We start from the raw sequence: 25,490 nt of genomic DNA on the forward strand, positions 1-25,490 counted from the left end.
GCGGGCGCGCGGCGGGAGGCAGGAGCCTGGGGCGCAGGCGCGCGGGCCGCCCGCGGAGGGACCCTCTGACGCGGGGGACGTGTGACCCCGGGGCACGGGCGACCCCGGGGCGCGGGCGCAGCGGCTCCACGCGGGGCAAGCGGGTGCTGTTGCCGACGGGGGAGGACAGAAAAGGTCAGCAACGGGCCGCTGCGAGGACGCTGCTGGGTCCCGGTAAAGGGAAAGTGATGCCCGCTCGGGAGGTGGGTGTACAAGGACCTCGAGGTCGAACGAGGGCACTTCAGAAATCCCGCTTTTCCTTTTAGAGCTTCCTGTCTGTAAGGAGACCGAAAACTGCAAAAGAAACCTAAAAACACCTTCGGGCATTTGTGAGTTTATGGTCTTAGGTTTCTTTGTTGCCATTAGTGAAACATCTGAATTTTGGTGTGTTTTTTTCTTACTACTTTGGTTACTAAGTATTATCATTGCTGTTTCACTCACTCAAAATCCTGTTTTTTGAACACAACTTTTTGACTCCAAGCTTAGTTTATTCATATTGAAGTGATAAGAAAATGCGCTAGACTTGTAGCCTTTTTTTTAAAAGCAGGTTATTCATTTTGTTAAATGTCCCAGGGAGAAATGATGAATTGAGAACTGAAGGATATCTCCAACTCATTTGCCCTGACCTGTGTGGAGTGTAGATGTCAAGTGCGTTCTTACCCTCCCCTGATCGATGACTTTTCCCTGGCCCCGTTCAGTGTATTCACATGCTAACATGGAGAGCCAGCGCTGGCAGTTTGTCCTTATTTTCCCAAGACGACTTGTTTTCCTGAAACTACTCCCAGGAGAAGCCACAAGTTCCTGAGTAAGCAGACCATCCCCCTTAATAGAGAGCATTTGTATTTTAAAAGCTGAGTTTGCAAAGTTAATTTTTGATTGGTGGATTGTCACATGGAAATATTTTGGACTAGTTGACCTTACTAACCAAGGCCCTATTAATAATAGTCCTGGAGAGGGTGGTTGTTTGTGGTGCAGTAGGTAGAACAGAACAGGGATGGAAACCGGTATTATTTATCTTTTTAAAATTATCTGTTCATTTTTCTCTTTACCTAGTAAGATCTCTTGAAAATTTCAACCAGATCAGCTCTTAGAGTAAAGCCACTGGGAGGCTTTGTACCCAACACTAGCCAGGGCCTTTTCCAGGGGTCAGGGCAGCAGTGTTTGAAGGACAGGTCATAGCAGTCTTCTTTAGAAGTTCTCCACCCAGGGTAAACCTTAAGATATTGGAGATTTTATTGACAGCCTCAATTAAACGAGCACCCAGCTTCTTGCCTAACGGGTTCATTCTTCAGTTGAAGGCCTCTCTGTTGTCAGCAAACTGCTCAAGGCAAGGCAGCCTTGTTCAGGTTGCATCCCCAGAGCTGCATAGGCCAAGCTTACTCTGTCTAAGGTGTCATATATGCCCCTCCAATGGATTTACAGAAAAGACCCAATTACTGGAAGTCTCTGGGTTTGCATGGCATATGAGGTAATAGACATGGTAAATAGCTGAAATGTTAAGAATGAAGTAAGAGGCTGTTGGAGCAGAGACAGGTGAATACTGTCTCCACCAGAGGACTTGGGGAAGGTGACATTTGGGCCAGACCTCGAGGGAAGAGAGGAATTTTTATAGGCAGAGGAGTGGAAAAATGCATTCCTGGTGGCAGACACCATGAGCAAAGATCAGAAGCTTAAAATGAAGTGTGTTCAGAGAAATGGTGAGGCTGGACCCTGTGTGGGGAGGGCAGAGCCAGAGGTGCCTGGAAAGGAGGCTCTTGGGTGATAAACTCTGCTTTTTGATCAAGGTTCTGATTTTTTGTTTTGTTATTAGGAAAATTTTAAGCAAATATAAAAGCACAGGGAATAGTATAATGAATTTCCATATATGCATCAAATAGATTTCACAATTCTTGTTTGGCCATATCTGCTTCATCTTTTTTTTTTGGTTGTGGTTGAAGCAATTTAAAGCAGTTTGTGCCAGACAACGTAACATTTTACCTGTAAATGGTTCAGTATGCACCTCCAAAGAAAGGGCATTTTTTTGTGTAACCATAATACTGTTATCACCTATGAAATTGACAGTAATTCTTTAGTGTTTTCTATAATGCAGTTTATAGGCACATTTTCTTGATTGCCTCAAAAATGCACTTATCTTTACTGTTGTTTTGTGTGATCTGAATCCAAACAAGGGGCACAGGTGAATATCTCAATCTAGGGCAGGGGGCTGGCAAACTTTTTCTGTGAAGGGCCAGAGACTAGCTCTTTTGGGCCTTGCAGGCTTGTGGTCTCTGTCACAACTGCTCAGCTCTGCCATTGTATGCATGATATGTATGTGAATGAGCCTGGCTGTGTCCCAATAATATTTTCAAAGTTTTTGTTTCAAATTCCACTGGCAGGCCGGACTTACTGGCAGGCCATAGTTTGCCACCCTGGTCTGGAGCAGTCCCTATGTGTTTCTTTAATGCCAACAATTTATCAGTGTCATTTGGTTGACTGACTGTAGAATGCCTCACAGTCTGGATTTATTTGCCTGCTTTTTGTATAGTGTGGTTTAGCTTGCTCCTCTGTTCCCTGTATGTCCTGTAACTTGGAAGTTAGATCTAAAGGCTTAAATAGGTTAATGCTCACCATTTTTGGCGCATTTACTTCAGAAGTGATTTGAGGTTTTTTAAATGTAAATTTATATGACTTTAAGATACTTGGAAACCCTCATCCAGGAAGCTCAACATTCCTAAAGTAGGTTTTCCCCAATGGCTGAAAATATGCTTTTTTCTTTCTCTTCTTACTTTGCTTACTTATAGGAGAGAATATAACTTACTTCTCAAGGAGATCAAGAACTTAGAACCCCTCCTCTAGGTCAGAGGGAACTTTCTTCTATTCAAGGCGTTCCTTGGCCCCTTGGGCTGGCAGGCTGTTCCACCGAATGGAAATACTCTCCTTCCTGGCCTTCCCATGCGTGTTGGGTCATTTGCATTTGTTTTTAAGCCCCTATCTCTTAAATACTCAACTTCCTGCCATCTCACCCCCAGCAGGACTGAGAACTGGAAGCTTGGTCCACGTGGACTTTCTGGTCACCGTGTGAGGTGGTGTACTTATGCTGGCGTCCCGTGGAAGGACTCTGAAGCCAAAAGCTTTTCAGACTCTCAGACTCACTATGGTGCTGGGTACCAGGACAACACATCTTTGAAGAAACAAGCTTACAGGTGACAATTGTTATCCTCTGTTCTGGAATGTTCGTTGCTCTTGGATTCTAGAGCATCAGAGGAAGTACACTGACAAATAGTGCCAGTTGGAAGTCCTTGTCTTTTCGTCATCTAAGAATATCAGGGGACACTGTATGTTCATCCCTTGTCTGTTTTTCTATTGGGTTGTGGTCTTATTGATTTATAGGAATTACTTCTACATTGAGAATATTAACTTTTCATTATGTATATTACAACTATTTCCCCCCAGTTTTTTGTACTTTGTTTACAATATTTATGCTCTGTGGAAAATTTTAATTTTATGTAGTGAAAAATATCAATCTCCACTTTACAGTTTCTTTTGGCTTTTGCTTACAAAGACCTGCCTATTTCAGGATTTTTTTTTTTTTAATCCATTTTAACACAGGTAAATGAATGTACGATGAGAGCTAGGAACATGCGATTCTGAAAAAGAAGAATTTTGAAGAGGGACTATTCCTAACAGGTAATATAACACCAGACTAATTAAATGTTGGAGTTAAGATTGGCCCTATGTTGATTAGTGTTTGAGTTAGGAGACGGATAGTTGAGGGGTCATTATATCATTACCCGAGTTTTGTACATATTTGACTTTCTATTATAAAAAAGTTAAAAAAAAAAATAGAATAGTAGGGGAACCCATCTTTGTCTCATTTGTTCATATTCAGCAGCTATTTATGAAGCTATTCTGTGCTGAACACTGGGAGTATCATGTTAATAAATGCACAAGGTCTTGCATGGGAGACAGATATTAGTGTCATGTCGAAGGGCACCAACTCCTGTGTCAGACTTTCCAGCTTCCAATCTTGGGTCTGCCACTTACTAGCTGGGCGATTTTGAAATTTCTAATTTAAAAAAAATGGGGATTATGATAGCCTTCTGGAGGTTCTAGGGCAGAACCTGTCTCCTTGCCTTTCCCAGCTTCTCGTGGCCATCAGCATTCTTTGGCTCATGGCCCCTTCGTCCATTTTCAAAGCCATCACCAGCTGACCTTGCTTCCGTCTTCATATCTCCCTCTCTGATCTGAACCATAAAGGTTCTGCACTTTGAAGGACTCCTGTGATTAGATGGGTCCCACTTGGAAAATCCAAGATAATCTCTGTATCTCAAGGTCCTTAACTTTAATCCCATCTACAAAGTCCCTTTTATGTCATGTAGTGTAATATATGCACAGGTTCCAGGGATTAGGATGTCAACATCTTTGGGGGCCATTATTCTGCTGACTTCAAATTTGAAGAGATGAACTGATAGGGAGGAAATGGGGCTAGGTCATGATAAATGCTGTGAAGTTTATCTCAACAGGAGAGGAAGTCATGGTCAGATTTACTGCCACAAACCTGGAACCAGCCATTTCTCCGAGGAGCCCTGGTTGGTGGTTTTAAAGTGGAAAATGGTATTTAGAGACCATAATCTGGACTTTAGGGGTGCTCATTAGGATGGAATTGGTGTGGTTTTTAATCCATTTCAGTGGGCAGAGATAGGGAAAAACATCATTCAAGATAAAATATTTCATATTGGTAACTTCCTGGTCTGTTTCTGGACTACAGAGTTTTTGCTTAACATCTAGATCTTATATCCATACATCTTTCTCCCATTCCAAAAAATCTCGGCTCACAAGGTGAGCATAATTGGTCATTTGCTTTATCCCTCACCACACACGGGCACTGCCACTGCGCGTGTGGCCTGTTAGGAGGGAGACCACAGAGGTCAAGGGCCATTTTCATCACATCACATCAGGTGCACATATTGTCAACATGACTCATCGCTGCTGCTGTTGACCTCGATTACCCAGCCGAAGTAATGTTTGCCAGGTTTTTCCACGGTAAAGTTACTCTTTTCCCCTCTTTTCATACTGTACACTTTGAAAGAAAGTCACTATGAGCAGCCTACACTTAAGGAGGCAGGAGATATGCTTCACTGAGGGTGAAGTATCTACATAAATTATTTGAAATTCTTCCACACAGGAGATTTGTCTATTCTCTCACATTTACTTATTTATTCAGTCATTTATATTCTTATGGACTTACGGATATTTATTTTTATTTTATCATCCAAGACTACTTTATCTAGTTCTTCAAATTGTTCCTGCTTTGGCCGTTAGGAGCTCTTTCAGTTGGCTCTGGTGACCCTTTGACACAACTCCATCATTGTGGGGAGTGGTTATTAATTGATTTATTTATTTTTGAGCACTTCCTTACTTTCTGGCACTACAGGACTCTCCAGGTTCGTCTTGTATATTCCCTGCTCTAGCCTTAGAATCAGCCATTTCTCCAGGAGCCCTGGTTCCCTTTCCTGGAAATGGCGTTAGAAACCAGGAACTGGATGCTGGGTGTGTCACTGCTCCTGCAGTGTCATTGCTCCTAGGTCCCCTTGGCTGACGGAGCAGGGAAATGTATGTGTGTGTACTAACGTGTGTATATACGCATGTCTGTAAATACTTCTGAATGTAACCATCTGTGTCTGCATTAAGGTAAACATGAGTTCACTACTGTCTCCAGCTCTAATCTGTTCCCACAGGGATCAGTCTAACCTTTTCCCTCTAGCCTCTCACTCAACAGTGAGAAACTGGCTCCCACCATCTGCCGTGCATTTACGGACTGGCCCAGAGCATGTACGCATGTGTAGCAGTGCCAGAATTGTTAACCCAGAACCCTGTAGGAATCAACTCCATCAACTAGAGTACAGTTCTTATGTACGGTTGCTTTTGCCTTTAATCCTGAAACTGTGGACCAGGCCAACAGGTGAAATACTTTCCTTAGGCAGTACGAAATGAGGTCTGACTACGCTGAGAATATCTTAACTGTCAGGTCTATAGGATAGAGATTCCGTGGCTTCCCACAGCAGTTCTCTGTCACTTAGTAACCCCAACTGTTGTACTGAATGTGAAGCCAAGTTGGCCTTTGCTATTCTGACTTGATAGAGGGAAGAGTTACTTCCTAACTGTATTGGTTTCTGGGGCATTCATAACAAATTATCACAAACTGCGAAGCTTACAACAACAGAGATATATTCTCGCCCATGTCACAGAAGTCTAAAACCAGAAATCATGGTGTCGGCAGGGCAACATTCCCCCCACAGGCTCTATGAGGGAATCCTTCCTTACCTCTTCCAGCTTTTGGTGGCTCCAGGTCATCCTTGGCTTGTGACTGTGTCACTCCAGTGACTGCCTCCATCTTGCCATGGCCACCTCCTGGTTTAACAAAGTAGAGTTACTTCTGTTCAGGCTGTTGCATCACCAGTTGAGAGATCACATTTGGCAAGGGATTACAGATGAATAATATCTGAATACACCATGCATTTTGCAGGGAGCCACTCATTGTATGTGTCTTGTGAGCATCTTGTTCCTATCTTACCATTAGTAACCAATAATGCCATTTTTGCTTTCAACGTCAGTTTTATGCTAGACTAGGTTGACCAATGAGTAGTTAGTTACATGAGAGCAAATGGGATGTAAGTGGAGCGCAGTTTCTTTGAATGTCTTTTAACTATAGTGAGCACTGTTGTAGCTTAAGAAACAGGCTGCTCCGACAGGTTTGAAACAGTAGTCAAAGCTTGCACCTGAATACTTTTTCCTTACTAAAGCATGGTAAGCTCAAGGAAGAAAACCATTTGAAATTTCTGCTTATAAAATAAAGATCATATGTCTCTCTCTCTGGATGATTTAGAAACCATGGTCACTGGTCATATTGCTTGAAAGTGTGGCGTCGACTTCTGGAGTAGTTACTAAAATGCCACTTGTTAATGTTGCTTGTTGTCTCTCGCTCCTCCCATCAGATGAAACTGTTGAAGTCTCTGGGTGTGAGGGAGAAGCTGCTTGTAAATTCAAGCCTCACCCGTTAGCTGCTGTGGTTTGAGCTTCTGGTTGGCAGTATTATTTTAAAAAGAGTGGAAATTTTTGTCATCTACTTGGAAGAACAGTGGCATATAGGTGTTACTTTGTGACTTGAATCTTCCTCTTTTTGCTTCTGAAAAGTGGCTGGAGGGTTAGACCTGTCTACAGACCTTCCTTGCTAACATACGGACATTAGAAAGAGAATGCTGTGCGGGCAAAGAAAGGCTGAGGTGGTTGTGGTTTGAAGCCTCGGAGGCCAAGTACTAAGAAGATGTATGTGGCTCAAAGTGTTAGAAAAGGGATGGATTTCTGTAGTCGTTTTGGTTTAAAACTAGCATATTAATTGACGTCACATCAATTAGGATTAGTATAAATCAGAAATAGTGAAGGATTAGTAAAGATGTTACCTCCATTGGACCCAAGTCTTTGTTTTGTTTAAAAAGTTTTTTATGGGTCTACTTTAAACTTTATGCTTGTTGGAATTGCTTAAATAAAGTCATATATATGTACATATATATATTTTGGGGGTGGGGGGAAGGGATAATGGAACTGTATTGGGGCCTTTAGTCCAGGGGCTTTAGCGTACTGGACTGATACACCTGCCGCCCCCTGCTGGCAGCATACTAGACAGCGTGGTTCAAAGGTAAGTCCATTGTACAGCCCGTGTCCAGAGGATTGTAGAGGGAGCTAGACATGGTTTGTCCTTCCCACTCTTCTTGTAAATGCTACCTGTATGATCTTAAGTAAATCATTTAATTTGATTGAAATCTAGATTTCGCTTTCTTCAACTTTAAAATGTAATTTCTAAAGCTTCTTCCAGCTTTAACATCCTATGATTCTCCAGTGTTATTAGCAAATATTATATAGCAAAAGATGTCAAGTTCCATTTTTTCCTTTGGCAGGTGTATCCTAATAAATCCCAGGTATATATTCAAGAAAGCATGTTCTAGAGTACATCCTGAAGCTTGATACAGATTCAGCTCTGGGCAAACTGCCTAAATCTGTCTGCTGCACAGTCCATACTAATCAGATGACCATGCATTACTATGAAAAGCTTAAAAGCTAATTTATTTTTAAAATATGTTTTTCATTTTTAGTTGTATAAAAAACACATACCATAAAGTTTGCCATCTTAACCATTTTCCGGTGTATAGTTCAGTAGTGTTAAGTAATTCACAGTGTTGTGCAAACAATCTCCAGAACTTTTTCATCTTGCAAAACTAAAACTCTGTACCCATTAAACAACAACTCACCATTTCCTGCCTTCCCCAAGCCCTTGGCAAATACCATTCTGTTTTCTGTCTCTATGAATTTGACTGCTCTAGATACCTCAAAGAAGTAGAATCATACAGTATTAGTCTTTTTGTGACTGGCTTATTTTATTTAGCATAATGTCTTCAAGGTTCATCAAAACTCATCAAAGTACATCTATGTTATAGCATGCCTTAGTCTGTTTTCTGTTTCTATAATAGAATACCACAGGTTGGGTATTTTGTGAAGAAAAGACATGTATTGGGCTCACAGTTCTGGAGTCTGGGAAGTCCAAGAACACTGGAAGGCGACGCGAGTGCGCTAGACAGAGGCTGCAGGAGTGAGCCAAGCTCACGTTAATAACAAAGCCACTCCTGTGATTGCAAACCTGCTCCCATGATAGCAGCATTAATCTACTCATGAGGGCACAGCTCTCACCAATCCATGCAGGAGGACAGAGACACTAAGTTTCTAACACATGAACTTTTGAGGGACACACTCAAATCATAGCATAGCATGTGTCAGAATTCCCTCCTTTTTGTGGCTGAATAGTATTAAATAGTGTGTTTATACCACATTTCGTTTATCCATTCATCTGTTGATGAACACTTAGGTTGCTCCCACCTCTTGGCTATTGTAAATAATGCTGCTAGGAACATGAATGTGTTACATCATTTTTAGTATACCATTTTACTAATGCAGAGAAAAATTTTTCCAATTTTTGCTGTGCATAAAAGGTTAAATTTTATGATAAAGAACACTAGTCAGTCATACCTAGTGTATGGCTTTTTGTATGAATGAATAAGTTAAAAGGGAACTAACATTTATTGGACACAGCCTATATGCCAGGCACTGTTATATCTGTGATGAATTTTATTATTTAGTCCTTATAGTAATTCTGATTCACCCTTCTCTCAGGAGATTAATAGTATTAAAATCACCTATGGGCAGACTTGATATATACATCATCTCCATACATCATTCCTTGAGGTGGGTATTAGTATCCCATTTGTCAGGTGATAGAACTGAGGTTCGGAGAGATGGAATACTTCGCTAGCTGAAAGGTGCCAGGGTTTTATCTGGCTACGAAGTGAAGTACATCTAGCTCAAATGTGTGCATTCTTCTGCCTCCACCACGCTTTCTCCTGCTGTCAGGAGTAACACTGTACATCTGTGATCTGAAGGCTATTGGAGTAATATCAAGAAATCGCACCACTGTAATAATTTATAATTATAAAACTTCTGTAATGTCTTTGCATTAAATGACAGTCCTTTCGATTTTCCTTACAAAGACACAGTCACCAAGGCTTGCCTCCTGGGGAATCTTGCAAAATAAATCTCCCTCCTTCCAAACGGGTAGTTCTCATGTGCCGATTCCCACGTAGCCGAGGTTATCCTCCACTGCGTTATTACTGTCCCTTTCTTCCTTCGCTTTGGATTGGCAGAGAGCTAAGACTGCTGTCACTGCTCTTTGCCCCCCCTGTCTCTTTAATGCCGTGGTGTTTGGGGCTGGAGCTTTGATCTGCTCTGGCACTGTGTTTTCACACAGTTAAAGGGCTATAAACCGTCCTCATAGGGGGTCATTTTCTTGGAGACTCAGCAAGCTCTCGAAGAGGCCAATTGCAACATTTTCTCACATATGGGAGTTTTAGATGAACAAAGAAGTAGTGATACATCATCTGAGCAGCATTTGAGTTTCTGTGCACGCTGGGTACATTCCTTGGGACTTTATAAACCTGAGATGCGTGAAGACCCAGACTGCTTCCAGAGATTCTTTCAAGGTCTTCAGTAACCCCTGAAAGCAGGATATTGGCCAATATATATAAAAAGTGGGAGTGGTAGAAATTGCCAGTTTCCACCAAATATTCATTTTGTCCTTTGTTAGTTACTGATCCATTTTATTGATTGATTAAGGTCAATTGACTGAGGTGATGACTTCCAGGCTTCTCCATGATGAAGTTACTCTTCTCCCCTTTATAGTAGCTAAAGGGGAAAGTAGTTTATAGTACAAATGAACAAGTGGCAAGTTTGATGGTGAATGAGATATTTGCATAGTTTCAAAGTACTTCCTCACAAAATCCTTAGCTGCTATAAAGGGGGAAAGAGTAACTTCATCATGGAGAAGCCTGGCACTCACCACCTTAATCAGTCGATCAGAGTGAACAGCATCACTATGGGACAAATTGAAACCATGCGACATCTGATAGGCAATGAGAGGAACACAGCATCATTTCTAAAAGCTTCCTACTAAAGATGCACGGCCTGAATCTAATCAGGAAGCAACATCAGACAAAACCAGACTTAGGGGTGTTCAACAAAATAAATGGCCTGAAGTCTTTAAAAGATCACGGAAGTCAAAGACTGAGGTGTAACACCAAAGTCAAGGGTTCAGATCCTCATACCGGCTGGCCACCAAAAAACCCCCAAAAACAAACAAACACACACAGAAACACAACAACAAAAAGACTGCAGAATTGTTCTGGATTGAAGAAAACTAAAGGACATGACGACTAATGCAGTTGGGATTCTGCACTGGGTCCTATTCTATAAAGCACATTATTAGGACAACTGACAAAACTGGAAAGGGTCTGAGGGAAGGCAGGATCTTACCACTGTTTGTGCTGTCCTGATGTTAGGGTTGTAGTGTGGACAGTTGAGAGATGTCCTCGCAGGAAATTGATGTTAGCACATTCAGGGACGTAGGGGCATCAGGTTGACAGCCCAGCGTTGTCACTGAGCAAGCATGTACTGAATACCTGCCACACCCCAGATACTAGGGTTGAGGAGCACAGGTCGCCGGTGCCTGGACCCTCTCAGCAACCTGGGGAGACAGAGGCCTCAGCAGGTACGAGGCAGGGGGCAAAGGGCCACAGCGTCTGAGGGGCAGCTCTGCCTCCGGGGTTGGGGGATCACACGGGGGAGTTGATGTCTGAAGTGACTTGGAAACCTGGAGGACGATGCTGCCAGCCAGGATGTTGAGGAATGAAGAGTTAGGGGCCTAAAGGCAGTAGCCACCTTCGAGCAAAGAGAAGGCCAGATCCTACCGCAGAGCAGCGTGCGGCGTGGCTGAATGGGACTGGCCTCTGTGTCCCGCCAGGGAAACTAGACTCGACCCTCCTGAATTTATCAGTTGCTGAGAACAAATTACTCCTACATTAATGGCTGGAAACAACAGGTATTACTCCACAGATGTGGGTCAGGATTTGGGGGCTGTGTGGCTGAGTGGCTCTAGCCTTGGGTGTCTCACAGCCATAGTCAGGGTGTTGGCTTGGGCCTGTGGCCATCTCCAGGTGTGACTTGGGAGGTTCTGAGCTCACTCATGTGACAGGTGGCAGACTACACAAGCAATGGGCCACAGGGTCACAAGATGGGGGAGGGGAGGCAGATAGGCCACCACTTGTGAAATATTAGAGGATGAAAAAGCATTTCAGGTTTATGTCACTCCAGTCTTTTCCTTGCATCATTATGTTCAAAATTAAAAACAGACATAGCAAGCACCCTTTAAACCTGTCTGTTCCCTGGGAAGAGCCGCCGTCTGGGGTGTGGTCACAATCCTGCCTCCCCTGGGAAGGCCTGGCTGCCACCAGGCTCATGGAGCACTTAGAGCCGGGTACTGTGTTATGCTGGCGACACCAGCTGTTGAAGATAAAAAAAATGTAATTAATTCCACACTTTTCAAATGGTCCTTCTTGTTGCTTAATATTTATACTTCAGTTGACCTTGAATCATAAGACAGTAAAAACATAATGCTCTTAGAAAATCTGTACTCAGCATTATTGTTTAGGGAACAGTTTCATGGTTAATGATGGGCAATTTTTTTTTTTTTTCCTTTTTGTCTTTTTTCGTGTCCGGCAATGGATCGCAACCCTCAGTGTCGCGCCCGCACCGGACTGGGACCGGCAACAGTATCACAACCCTCGGTGTCACGCCCACACCTCGCTCAGCCAGTGAGCGGGAACCGGTCTGTATGTGGGATCCGAACCCTCGGCGGGAGCGCCAACACACTCCCAAGCGGCACACTGTAGCAGTGCGCCACCGGGCCGGCCCCAATGATGGGCAATTTTAAAGGGCAAATATGTAGTAAATTTGGAAAGGGCTACCTTTTAGTTACCCTGAGGTTTTTTGTATTATCTTTATTTTTATGTATTTTGTTTTCCTTTTTGTATAAGTTGGACACTTTTTTTTTTAAAAGATATGTTTGTTCAAATGTTAAATTTTTAAAACTTCAAAATTTGCTTTTCTGGTTTTCAGTTAGCCACATAGATTTCCATATAGATGAAGGTGAAGCAGGATTCTTTTCTAGAAAATCCTGTGAAAATGAATTAGTTTACCTTCTCTGTTTTTACAGTACATGGAGCATAATGAATGCCCTTTAATCCAAAAGCTAGTAATTCCAGAGTATCCATATAAAACTGAAAGACCTTTCCAGAATCAATGGTTTCCCAAAAGGTTAATTGCCAGAATCACTTGGAGAGCTTTTAAAAAATATATTCCACTTTATTTTAAATACAGGATCCTGTCCTTGAACTCCTAAATTACTAAGTGAAACTCTCGGTGAGGGGCCCAGGAATTAAGTGTTGGAGCTGCCCGTGCGTTTTGGGAGCTCGGTGGGTGTGGGAAGCCGCGGCTGCAGATCCAGTCCCTGCTGCTAGTGCCAGGCTTGCCTCCCTCCATCCTGTCCTTGTCCCTCCAGGCCCTGCTCTGTGCCTGGCCCCTCAGTTGCCTTGGCTCACATGCAGTCCTGCCACCCTCTGCCACTTCTCTCCACAGTGACCTTTGCCCCCATCAGGGTCAGGTCATGAGGCCCAGTCAGGGGGCCACTTCCACATCACCCACAAGCAGAATTCATCCCTCCCTTTCCTGCTGTTGATGACACGCTGTGCAAACACCTTTGCTTTGGCATTCAACACATCGTATTCTAATAGTGCATTTTTTCTGTATCTTTTTAAAAGATTTATTTATGTTTAATTTAGAGTTTTTTAACTGAGGTGAAATTCACGTAACAGAAAGCCATTTAAAAGTGAGGAACTGAGTGATATTTAACACATTCCCAATGCCGTGTGACCTCCACCACCTCCATTTGTTTCCAGAACATTCTCATCAACCCAGAAGGAATCCTCGTCCACCATGAGCAGCGCCCCCACTCCTTGCTCCCCTCAGCCCCAGCAACCACCAGCCCTGTGTCTACGGCTTTACCTGTTCTGGGTGTTCCGTGTCGACGGAACCGTGTCACACGTGGCTCCTTGTGTCTGGCGTCTTTCACGTGGGACTGTATCTCCTGAGGCCTCTCCTTGGCTTTAGATGGCACCTTCCCGCCGAGTCTTCTCGTGCTCTTTCCTGTGTGCTGTGTGGGCATCCCTGGTGTCTCTTTGTCTGTCCAGATTTCCTCCTCGTGTAAGGACACCAGTCAGACTGGTTTGAGGCCCACCCTAAAGACCTCGTTTTAACTTTATCACCTCTTTAAAGACCCTGCCTCCAAGTGCAGTCACATTCTGTGGTGCCGGGGGTTAGGGCTTCACCCTAGGAACTTTGGGGCACACAGTTCAGCCCATAACAGTCTGTGTATCTTTTTTACAACTCAGTGTACACACCTTTCCCACTGTGGAGTCCTTGGGTACATGTCCTTGCTAGACTTAGAGCTCGAGGGCAGAGCTTGGGTCTGTGGCCTTCCCCTGGCCTTGGGGAGCAAGCGCCGGTGGCAGTGAGCTGGGGCCAGCGAGCCGTGACACCTGGGCAGCTCTATGTCCACGGGTGGAGGGAGTTTTCAACTGAATATCGGAAGCTACATTGCTGTCATGTCTTTGTGACCAACATAGAGAAAAGAAGTTGGCCAACTGAGATTTCCAGGGACCAGACGAATGACCTCGTTCCTTTTCTCTACACGTGCTGCGTTACATTACAGGAAACAAGTTAGCACGTGTCACTGGCCATAAGGAATTTAGTAGAGAATATAACTGGAATGTAGAACTAGATGTGACCAGTTCACTCAGATGCAAAAAATCAGAGAAGGCTGTGGCAGAAGGAGAATCTGGGCTGGGTGCTGAGCTTGGGTCGAGTGTGAGCGGGAACATAAGAAAGGGGTGTCCCAGGGGTTAGGAAAGGCTTCAGAGGTGAGGAAGCTGGGGGTGTTCGGGAGCATGAGAGGTCGATCTGTTGGCACTTAAACTACAGTCACAGCGGTGGGAGGCGAGGCTGGGGAGGCCAGTGTATTGCGGTCTCACACAGGACATCCCTGTCTCCATATCTGGCTGAGTGTCACTGGACAGCTACCAAAGGGCTTGAACTCTGCCTCAGGAAGACGAATGTAGCTTTGGGGTGAAGGTGGTAGGTGGGGGAGTCCTGGAGGGGAGACCCAGATCAGGGAGGGTGACAGTTTGTACCTATTTGGGGTTAGATTATGACGGTCCCCCTGGGTGTGGCAGAGGATGCAGAGAGGCGGGAAGGGCTGGGGCGGCGGAGGAGGGGCAGGGCGGCTCTGAGCTCTCCGGTGTGGGCATTGCAGAGGCCATTGAGGGGAAGCAAGTTGGCGAAGAGCTGGCTTGAGAGGAAAGTAGAGTCCAGGCTGAGCAGGACACGTGTGAAGAGCTGAGCAGTGCATCTAGGGATGCTGCACAACAGGTCCCCAGGCCTGAGCACTGATGGCGGAAGCTGAGAGAGGAGTCGAGACCCCCAAATGGAGAGAGTGGGGAGAGGAGGAAGAACGTCCAGGCAGGTGGGCTCGGTGCTGTGCAGTATTGCATGTTGCTCTTGTGTTAATCTGCTCACGCTGCCACAACAAAGAACCACAAGCCGGGCAACTTGAACCACACACGTGTATTTTCTCACAGTTCTGGATGCTAGAGTCCAAGACCGAGGTGTCAGGGGGGTTGGTTTCTTCTGAGGCCTCTCTCCTTGGCTTGCAGATGGCCGTCTCCTCCCCGTGTCCTCACGTGAACTTCCCTCTGTGTGTGTCTGTGTCCTAATCTCCTCCTCTTATGGTGACACCAGTGCCACTGGATTAGGGCTCACCATAGTGACCTCATTTTACCTTAATTACCTCTGTAAAGACCGTATCTCCAAATACAGCCACATTCTGAGGAATGGGAGTTAGGACTCCAGCCTATGAATTTGGGGGCTGAGGGACACAATTCAGCACATAACAGATGTGTAGGTAAGATTTATTTAAGGAAGATGAGGTGACCTTCGCTCACAACTCAAGGTGAATAACCTTTGACTTTACTTTTCAGTACGTGGCAGTGGGGGCTGGGGAGGTGGATGGGAGCACTTTTTCTGGGTAGTTAAGAGCTTGAACTCCGGACTCAGATCCCCTGGGTTCAGGTCCCAGCTCTGCTACTTACTAGCTGTTTGACTTTGGGCAAGTTACCTATGCTCTCTGCCTCAGTTTCCTCCCAGGTTGCTGTGAGGATCAAATGAGTTAAGATGTGTAGAGTAAGAGCTGGTCATGATTATTACTGAGACCAGGTTTGGAGAGGATGGTGTTCATGCAAAGAAAACATTTTCTTTTCTGTGCAAAACTGAGGTGTGTATAGGGGAATGGAAGTCAGGACATCCCCTCCACTGAGCTTAGCTGTACAGAATATCCAGGGCATCTCTGCCAAGCTCCACACAGGTGGCGGGCAGGACTACATTTGTCTTACAGCAGGCAGGAGTACGAGCTCTCTGGGGCCCTCTGCCCAGCGAGGCCCAGCTGGAGAGGAAGTGCCCCGGGCGCCGTTGCCAGCAGAGCATGTGTCTCCTGCAGAGGTGTCCCTGATCAGCCTGCGCTGTGCATTGCCAACCCCCCATCGTTCTGGTGTTAGTAGCTCCAGTGAGGACAAGGCCACATGCTTCAGAAGAGCCCTCAATGGCCAGACACAGCTAAAATGGGTCAGAAATGAGGGTGACAAGGCAAGAGGCAGGACTTACTGAACATTCGTATTAACAGCAGTCGGGAGTAGGCAGCTCTCAGGGGCAGTTTGGAGCTAGTAGGGAAATCTTGCTTATGCCAGAAAATGATAACCACAGGGAAATATAAAACAAAGTTCAAGGAAGTTTTGCAGATAACGAATGGCAAAGCAGTAGGAGCACTATAACTGGAACTACTGGAACCAAGAGGTTAAAGTGTCCCAGGAGGTTCGTGTTTAGTGAGGCACAGGAGAGGGTGGCCAGGCGCTTACACCAGTACAGAGTCATAAGCCGGGCACGGAGGCGAGTGTTTCTCAGGGCTGTGTGGACAAGGCAGTACACGGCCAATGGGGTGGTCTAGGGGGGTGAAGTGATGCCCCACTGTCCTGAGCCCTGGAGGACATGGGGGGAGCATGGCCTGTGCTGTCAGAGAGGCTTCAAATTTCAAAGATTCTGACCCATTTTCCCACACACGCATCAGTCTTGTTAGATCACATGTCCTGCTTCTTTAGAAAATAACTCCATTGTACTCCAGGACACTGTGTCCCAGGAACACACGTACACAAAAAAACCTTGGCCAAGAGTCTAGGAAAACAAAGATAGCTGATGCGCAGAAATGGAGATGTCTAAACCCCAGGCGAGCTAAAGGGATCTCTGGGGTCAAGTGATGGCGGAGATGCGACAGTCCTGAGCCAGGAGGGGCCAGGAGGGAAAACAGTGGAGACAAATGTTTGCCACACAGGCAGTGTGTACCTGAGACCCAAGCAGGTGCTGAGGCTCCATGGCATCCTGTCCAGAGCCTCCCAGAGGAAACAGGGAAAGCCACACTGCTCACACGTGGTCAGCCGCAACCTGCACCCTGGGCTGTGGATTCTGTGTTGTCTCTAGAAATCCAGTTGAGTTAAGCTCCCCTGGGTAAGAAGCCAAGAAGAATTTAAAGAGACTTCCCAGCCACCTGCATTCACACTGGAGGAGACAGGAATGGATGAGGCAAAGAAGATAAGGCTTCCAATGTTTATGGAGCACTAGTATATTACAAAAAAGTATGGGAGATACTAACATTTATAAAGCAAATGTATTTCACAGAGCCTAATCTTTTATTATTGCACATAGAAATATTAAGCTTGGGAAAGACAGAGAACTTTCCCCAGGCTACAGTCTCTGTTGTAGATAAAGAATTGTAACACAGCAAAAATGCTGGCTCTAAGGGCAGATGTCCTTGGTGCAGCTAAACCTAATGATTGTTGCCATGACAAATATCTTACTCTTCTTTTTGTAACCACCTATGTTCCTTTTCTGTAACTTTCTTGCCTGGACAATAAATACTGAGAGAAAAACCTGATTCGGGGTTATTTTCCAAGAATTCTTTTCCCTTGAAGGATTTGTCTGGAATGAACCCTTCTGGGCCTCTCACTGCTCAGAAGAAATGGACTTTGAGTAATCCTTTGCGTCTCCATTACCCTGGCAGAGAGGTGACAAAAAAGCAAGTAAAATTGTGGTGGATGAGAGGGCTTTATTCAAATGCTGATGTTTGGTAGGCTTTTGTTTTGTTTTTTCCCCAAATAAATCAGCTCTGTTGATTTACAGGCAATACAATTTCCCCATTTACTATTTAAAGTGTAATGGATTTTTTTTTTTAATTCCATGAATTTTGAGAAATGTATATACTCATGTAATCACCACCACAATCAAGATACAGGATATTTCCATCACCCCAAAACCTTTCCTCGGATCCCTTTGCACTGAGTTTTCTCCTCCCCACACCCAGCCCCTAGCAGCCACTGCTCTGATTTCTGTCCCTTTGATTTGCCTTTTCCAGAATGTTAGAGGAATCCTACAGCATGTAGTCTTTTGTGTCTGGTTTCTTTCACCAGGCATATGCATTTGAGATTTATCCATGTTGTTGTGTCTGTATACCTCAATTTGTGTAGACATTCTCAAGTTGATAGACATTTGGGTTGTGTCCAGTTATTGGCTGTTACAAATAGAACTGCTATAAACATTCATGTACAGGTCTTTATGTGGTATAAGAATTCATTTATCTTGGGTATATTCCCAGGAGTGAGATTGCTGGGTTGTATGGTAAATGTATGTTTAACTTTATAAAACCCTGCCAAATTGTTTTCCAAAATTGCTGTACCATCTTGCATTCCCAGAAGCAACATATGAGAGTTTCAGTTATTCTACATGCTTGCTTACCAGCACTTGATATTTAATAGTCTTTTCAATTTTAGCCATTGTAGTGGGTATATGATGGTATCTCATTATGGTTTTTATTTGCTTTTCCTTAAGGACTAATGATGGTGTATTAGTCCTTACCTCTTGCTTATAACAGAAATACCTGAAACTGGATAATTTATAAAGAAACAATATGTATTGCTTACGGTTGCAGAGGCTGGGAAATCCAAAGTCCAGGGAACACATCTGGTGAGGGCCTTGTTCTTGTTGGTGGTGATGTTACGTCATCGCAGGTGTCACATGGTGAGAATCACTGAGCAAGAGAGAGCTGACTCCTCTCTCGCTCTCCTTTCAAAGCTGTCAGAACCACGCCCATTTATCCATGAATGGATCAGTGCATTCACGAGGGCACAGTCCTCACAATCTAATCACCTCTTCAAGGTCCCAGCTTTCAGTTCGTTATAGGATTTCCCACTCTCTTAACTCTGTTACAGTGGGGATTAAATTGCTAACACATGAAACTTTGGGGGACACAATTCAGTCCATAGCGGATGGTGAGCAACTTCTCATATGCTTACCTGGGATTCATCAGTCTTTGGTAAAGTGTCTGTTTAAATCTTCTTGTCTATTTTTAATCGGGTTGTTTTTCTCCTTGAGTTGTAAGAGTTTTTTGTATATTCTGGATACAAGGCCTCTATCAGCTATGTGTTTTGCAGGTATTTCCTCTTAGTCTGTGTTTGCCTTTTCATTTACTTACCTGTGCCTTTTGAGAGCAGAAGCTTTAAATTTTGATGAAGTCAGAACTGTTTCATGTTTTCTTTTTATTATTTGTGTTTTTTGTGTCCTATCAAAATATTTCCTTTCTAGAAGTTTTATCTCTTGTATTTGTATACATTTTGAGTTAATTTAGGTATACCAAGTAAGGTAAGAGGGGTTTTGTTTGTTTGTTTGTTTGTGTTTTGCATGTGGATATGCAGCTGTTCCAGTACCATTTGTTTAAAAAACTATCCATTCCCATTGAATTACCTTGGCACCTTTACTGAAAATGGTTGATCATTACAAGTGTGGGTATACTTCTGGACACTGTTCTGTTCCATTGATTTTTCTAACTGGTTTTTTAAACATTGAGATATAATTCACATACCACAAAAGTCAACATTCTAAAACGTAAGAATTAGTGGTTTTTAGTCTATTCACAAGGTTGTATATCTGTATTAGGGTTCTCCAGATAGGAGATAGATAGATAATGAGAGGGGATTTATTAGGAGAATTGGTTCATGTGATTATGGAGGCTGAGAAGTCCCATGACAGGTTATCTGCAGGTTAGAGACACTGGGATGCTGATAGTGTGACTCAGTCCAATCCCACAGGCCTCAGAACCTGGGGGCCTGCCGGGGTAAGTCCTGGAGTTCAAAGGCCAGTGAGTCTCAGGTTCTGGTGTCCAAGGCAGCAGGAGAAGAGTCTATCCCAGCTCTTTGAGAGAGACCAATTCACCTTCTGTTCTAGTTTGGGGCTATCACAAATGGTGCCGACCGGAATATTCTTACCCATGTCATTTTGGTGAAGGTATGTGCACATGTATGTCACGCATCTGCCTGGGAGTGGAGCTGCTGGTCCTCGGGTATGAACAGGTGCAGTGTTCGTAGCTACTGCCAAACAGTCTTCCTCTGGGGTTGCACTAGATAGTTTTTTTGAAACCCAAATTTTACCATGTCACCTCCCAGGCTTAATACCCTTGAATTATTCCCATCACACAAGAGCATAAGTGCAGACCCTGTGAGGTGACACGTAAGGCCCCTGGTGGCTTGGGCCCTGCCTTGCCCCTGCCCACTGGCATGTGTACTGCTCCTCCCCCGCCATCGCCCTCCTGGGCCTGCCTGCTGCTGTTTATCCTCTGAGACTCTGTGGCTCACTTGGGTTGTCCTCTCCTGTGGGACACTTGACACCCTGGTTCTGAGGCATGTCTGTCACTGTGGCCGCCTGACACACACAGAGTGTGTCTTATAATCAGCTTTCAGTGTATCTGCTGCCCCCATTAAGGACAGCTCCTTAAGGACAAGGACTGTTGTCCCCGTCATCTTCAGGTTCCCGGCATTCAGCGCCATGCCTGGCCCATCGTAGGTGCTCAGCTCATACTGAATGAGTGAATGGATAAATGGCCCTTCAGCCCGCCTGGAAGAGCTACACTCATCAGATGGTGTTGACAGACACTTGGTGGCTGGTGGACCACTCCTTGCCTTACACAAACTGTTAAGTCTAGCTTTGGTTTTTAAAGTTGAAAAGAAAAGGGCTCAAAGCGCAGCCCCTCGCACAGGAGTGACAGGTGGGGACTGATAACAGAGTTGTTACTTGGTCGTCATCTTTTACATTTCAAAATGGTAATGTTTGCTGTGAGAACCAGCCAGAGTGTCAGCATTTTCTTCAACTGAGAGAGCCTCCTGTGTCCTTGTCCTGGTTGACCAGTGTGTGCTGGGGAAAGAGTGTGGATTTGGGATTTAGCCCTAACTTAAATCTAGGCCGTTCCATGTAATAGCTGTGCTGTTTTAGTTAAACAACTTTTCTGAGCCTCGGTTTCCTACATGTGAAGTGGGATGACACCTGCCTCGCAGGGCTGTTGGAGGATTAGAGAGAATGAATCAGCTTTTGAGACCTCCTAACAGCCCCACACAACTCATTTTCCTCCTGTCTCCTGGGAAAGGCAGTGGAGCACATGCATGGGCTCTTTCTGTGTCTTCCTGGAAGGCAGAGGTGCACCACCTCCCAGGATTGCCCATGCTGGAGGAGGGAGGCGGCCTTGCAGCCTGGCGGGGTGCCCGGTGGCCGCAGAGCCAGCAGAACTTGGTGGGGAGGCATCCTTGGGCAGCCACCATGGCTGGGCAACCCCGCCTTTCCTCCTCGGGAGCCAGCACCTGAGGAGGAGACGGAGCCCTCCTGGACAGCGTCGGTCCTGCCCTCTGTGCGAGACAGGGACCTGCTCCCTGGAGGATTCCTTTGCTCCACGATGGGGGCAGAGGGAAGGGAGAGAGGTTCCTTCACTTGAAACAAAAAGATATGCAATTGTTGTGATAGCAACGTTTAATAGTTAGATCGAAATCGTTGTGATAGCAAAACAGTGCCAAGTTTGCATGAATTTGAAAGGAAAAACACTGAACTTCCATGGGACCAGGTCAGCTTCTTTGGGCAACTGTGTCCTCCCTGCCTCTACACCAGGTGCACAATGGACAACAGAGCCTGGGGGTCCCGGGTTTTGGGGGACCCATTCAAAGGACCAGTAAAGAGTTGAACACTTTTTTTTTTCCTTTTTTGTCTTTTTTTGTGACCGGCAACGGATCGCAACCCTCAGTGTTACGCCCGCACGGGACCGGGGACCGGCCACGGGATCGCAACCCTCGGTGTTGCACCCGCACCTTGCTTAGCCAGTGAGCGGGAACCGGTCTGTATGTGGGATCCGAACCCTCGGCCAGAGCGCCGCCGTGCTCCCAAGCGGCGCACTGTAGCAGTGCGCCACCGGGCTGGCCCAAGAGTTGAACACTTTTAAGGGCCTTCAACTAGGCCCTTAGTTAACCCTTAGCCGTTTTGTTGTTTGTGGAAATCACTTTTCTTCTCTTCTTTGGGAATTACTGAGATCCGGGATGAAGGCCATTAATACCAGCTAAGGTGGGTGGGAAGGGGACAGGAGCTCCTCCTGTCGGCCCCTTAGGCTGGTCCCAGCTGAGGACAGATTCTGGGTTAGAGAGTAGATGGTCCTTGTTTTTGTTTCCTTCCTGTTTGCATATACATGGGGTTTTTTGTTTGTTTTTAATTAAGTAGTTTTGGGTGAGGGAAATGACAAAGCTTCTATGAACAGAAAAGAAAATTAAATGCCTAACTAAGAAGCCTGAGCTATTTAATTCAGAAAACGGCTGAATAAACGCAATTTTAACTTTGACTAGTTCTTCACTTTATCGTGATTGAAAAAACACTGCAAACTTTTTTTTAAAAGCCTCCGTAATGAAAAACAAAGCTATTGTCCTGTTGTTTTTGAAACAAGTTAATTTGAAAAGGTGCTTGAAGGTGCCTGCATCTGTTCTCTGATAACCATAAAGCAGTAATGAGGGGTTTTTACGTTTTCATAAGGGATTTTGCTATCCTAGGATTGGACCATACTTTGGCTTATAAGTGCTTTTTAAAAGTTGAGTGTATGCCAAAATGTGCTTCTCAGTGATGGTGAGGGCTCTGGTCCACGCCCAGCACTGGAGAGACCACGAGCTGTACACCCAGAGCAAAGTCTGCTGTGCTCGGCTTCTGCCTCAGGCCGGTCCTGGCTTTTGTCAGTGGATCCCAGCTGTAATGTACCTTTTCAAACTGGGATTTTTTTTCCTTTTTTTTTTTTTGGTGGAAGTATTTAGTGCATTCAGTTTCCTTAGAAACTCCAGTCACTCCAGGTGAACACCTTTTTCTGAAAGTTTTGGGCTCAAAATTCAGGCTACCATCAGCGAACCGTGACCAGCTGTGTGTTTAGGACTCATAGGAATGTGATTAAATGGACCCACTTTATGTAAAGTACTTAAAAGAATTTTCACTAATATGCCCTTAATTTCCTCCCTATTCCCCTTTGTTCTTGTAATTCAGAGTTTTAATTTATCTCTCAGCTGTTTAACTGAATCTAACTTGGGGTAATTATACAAGCACAGAAAGGATTTGAATGCTTTGGGGACAGGTAATTAGTCAAAGAACCCATCAGGCTTAATTTTGAGTTCTGTGCTTTTAGTTTTTAAAATAATTTTGAAAAAAAACAGTTTAAAAATGAAATTATGTGTGTGTGTGTGCACATGCGTGTGTCCTGGAGGCGATATTTATTTGGGTGCATATGCAGGCAGCTAACTTTTGTAGGTTTGTGGTTCTCTCTCTGTCGGCCATCTCCTGCCTACCTCCAGGTAGTCAGCATCTTTTCAGATGATTTAAACTGGTTTTGACCACATTCTTAGTGGAAGATAATTCTGAAGGTAAACCGTTACTGCTACCAGAAGAATTGAATTCTGATTCCCCAGGCCCACTGGAAATGGAGTTTTGATTTGTTCCTGGCACAGCGTACTGCTGTTGGCACAGAAGACAGGTAAGCACGGTACAACGAATATGCTCCCTAGTTTTCAGTGGCCAGTTGGGTTTATGGTTCCCTTTGGCTCCTGAGTTCATGTTCTTGGGCAGCAGGACGTGGGGCCCTGGGCTGGCAGTGCCAACCAGCAGCAGGCCCTGGGTTAGGACGATGGTGTACTGGTTTGCCCTAGACAGACTAGCAGGTGGGGCCACATGGGGTGACTTTCTAGGGCAGGTGGCATTCCCAGGCATTTCAAGTTCGACATTTTGCAGTTGTACTTGGCGATCATCTTCCCAAGTGTTCTTGCTGAGTGATGCATTCTGTTCTGTGTTGCTCAGGGGAGGCCTCCCCCGGTTGGCTATCCCGTGGATCCTGTGCCCCCTGATATGCACCTGTGATCTCTCACCACCTTGGGGTGGCCTTGCCTTATTCGGACCCAGGCGGGGCAGACCTCCCCCAATGGCCAGCAGGAGCTTGGCTTTGACCCCAGTCTCTCGGCGCTCTGTCCAGGGCACTTTCTAGGACACTTGTTCCTTCCAAAGCAACCAGATGGTGAAGCTACTAAATACAGGGTGCATTGGTCCAAGCCTAGCAAGGGGCCTCACCTGTATTTTTAATTTTTATTTCTTCACTTTTGAGTAGATCTGACTTCTAAGATGATTATCTAAGAGTTATTTAAATGGCTATATGTTCTCATCTTTCTAGAATATTTTGTTAGCAAACCACCTAGAGGAGAAGGGCTTTGTTGTGTGATATTTTGTAATTGTTCTGTGCTTCCTTAAACTTAAAGTTGGATTCCCAAACTATCCATTTCTCACCTAAGAGGGCAAAACAGTCATATAAAAACTATGTGCAGTTAATATGTTTAACTGAACTATGTTCAGTTAAAATGTTTCTGAAAACAAAACCTTTTAAATAGTAACTAATGGATAGTCATTTGTTTCAAACTCAGTTAGTCAAGGTATTTCTAATGCAAAGGTTCCAAATGAAAAGAAACCATGCTCTAGAAAAATGAACGTAAGAAAGGGCAGAAATCGTATTCTCAGCCCTCTGTTGCTTTCTGCCCGAGTTGTCACCAGATTAAACCAGCTAGTCCTTTGGGGGCACACAAGGTGGATTGGAAGTTGCCTGCCTTCAGCCAGACCTGGTGTCCTATTTAACAAGCAGAGCACGGGTTAGGACAAGGTGCAGATTCTTGGCTCTGCCTCCTTGACCAGAGGGTTGCTCCAGGCAGAATAAACATATTTTGAGCAACTGCCAGCATGTGAGTGGAAAGCTGCACTCTTCCTCCAGCAGGCCTGGAAAGGTATTCTAAAAGGCAAATCATTTGCTGTGTTTTTTGGTAGCCAGCTGTGTGAAATCACTGCTGGGTCAGCAGCCCATGTGGACGGGCCCTGGGTGGGTACAGAAAGCCCCTTGTTTTAATCCCAGCACCTGGGCCTGCAAGGGTCATGTGCCCCCCGGACTCCAATTCCTGTAGTACTTAACCTTGACTCTGCCTCCTTTCTGTGAGCCCAGGTAGCAGGTGCAGGGAGGTCTCTCTGTCTTGTTTTGTTGCATTGCATGTGGTTGAGTTTAAGGGAGGCCACCACAAATCTGTTTTTAGAAAGATTTTGGGGGGCCGGCCCGGTGGCGCACTGGATAGTGCACCGCTTGGGAAGCGCGGCGGCACTCCCGCCCGAGGGTTCGGATCCCACATACAGACCGGTTCCCGCTCGCTGGCTGAGTGAGGCGCGGGGGCAACACTGAGGGTTGCAATCCCGTTGCCGGACACGGAAAAAAAAAAAAAAAAAAAAAAAAAAAAAGATTTTGGAAATACTCAGATGCTTTTGGAAATCCCAAATAAAAGATGAGCTTCTGTTTCTGGTTAGGGATTCTGAAACATGTTGAACTCAGATAAGAATATACACTTGCTAATAATAATTGCAGACTGAGTGGCCTGCACATTGCCTGCCTTCTGTGAGCTCATTTAGTCTTTTTTTAAGATCAACTTTCTTTGAGGTATAACTTACACAACAAAATTCATAGA

General features: G+C 44.9%; 1 protein-coding gene across 2 annotated transcripts in view; it reads left to right on the forward strand.

Moving 5' to 3' along the window:
- Positions 1 to 3,151: 3,151 nt before the first annotated feature.
- The window catches only part of GGACT (gamma-glutamylamine cyclotransferase), a 38,661-nt gene continuing 16,322 nt past the window's right edge, over positions 3,152 to 25,490 (forward strand). Inside the window, exons 1-2 of one of the 2 annotated variants that reach the window (XM_008572408.1) lie at positions 3,152 to 3,221; positions 3,628 to 3,705. The gene's annotated coding sequence lies outside the window, so the exon portion shown is untranslated. The remainder of the gene's footprint in view (positions 3,222 to 3,627; positions 3,706 to 25,490) is intronic. The other variant, XM_008572410.1, reaches the window with a different exon arrangement.

This window comes from Galeopterus variegatus, unplaced genomic scaffold (assembly GCF_000696425.1).
Source record: "Galeopterus variegatus unplaced genomic scaffold, G_variegatus-3.0.2 Scaffold781, whole genome shotgun sequence".
NCBI classification, from domain to species: Eukaryota; Metazoa; Chordata; class Mammalia; order Dermoptera; family Cynocephalidae; genus Galeopterus; species Galeopterus variegatus.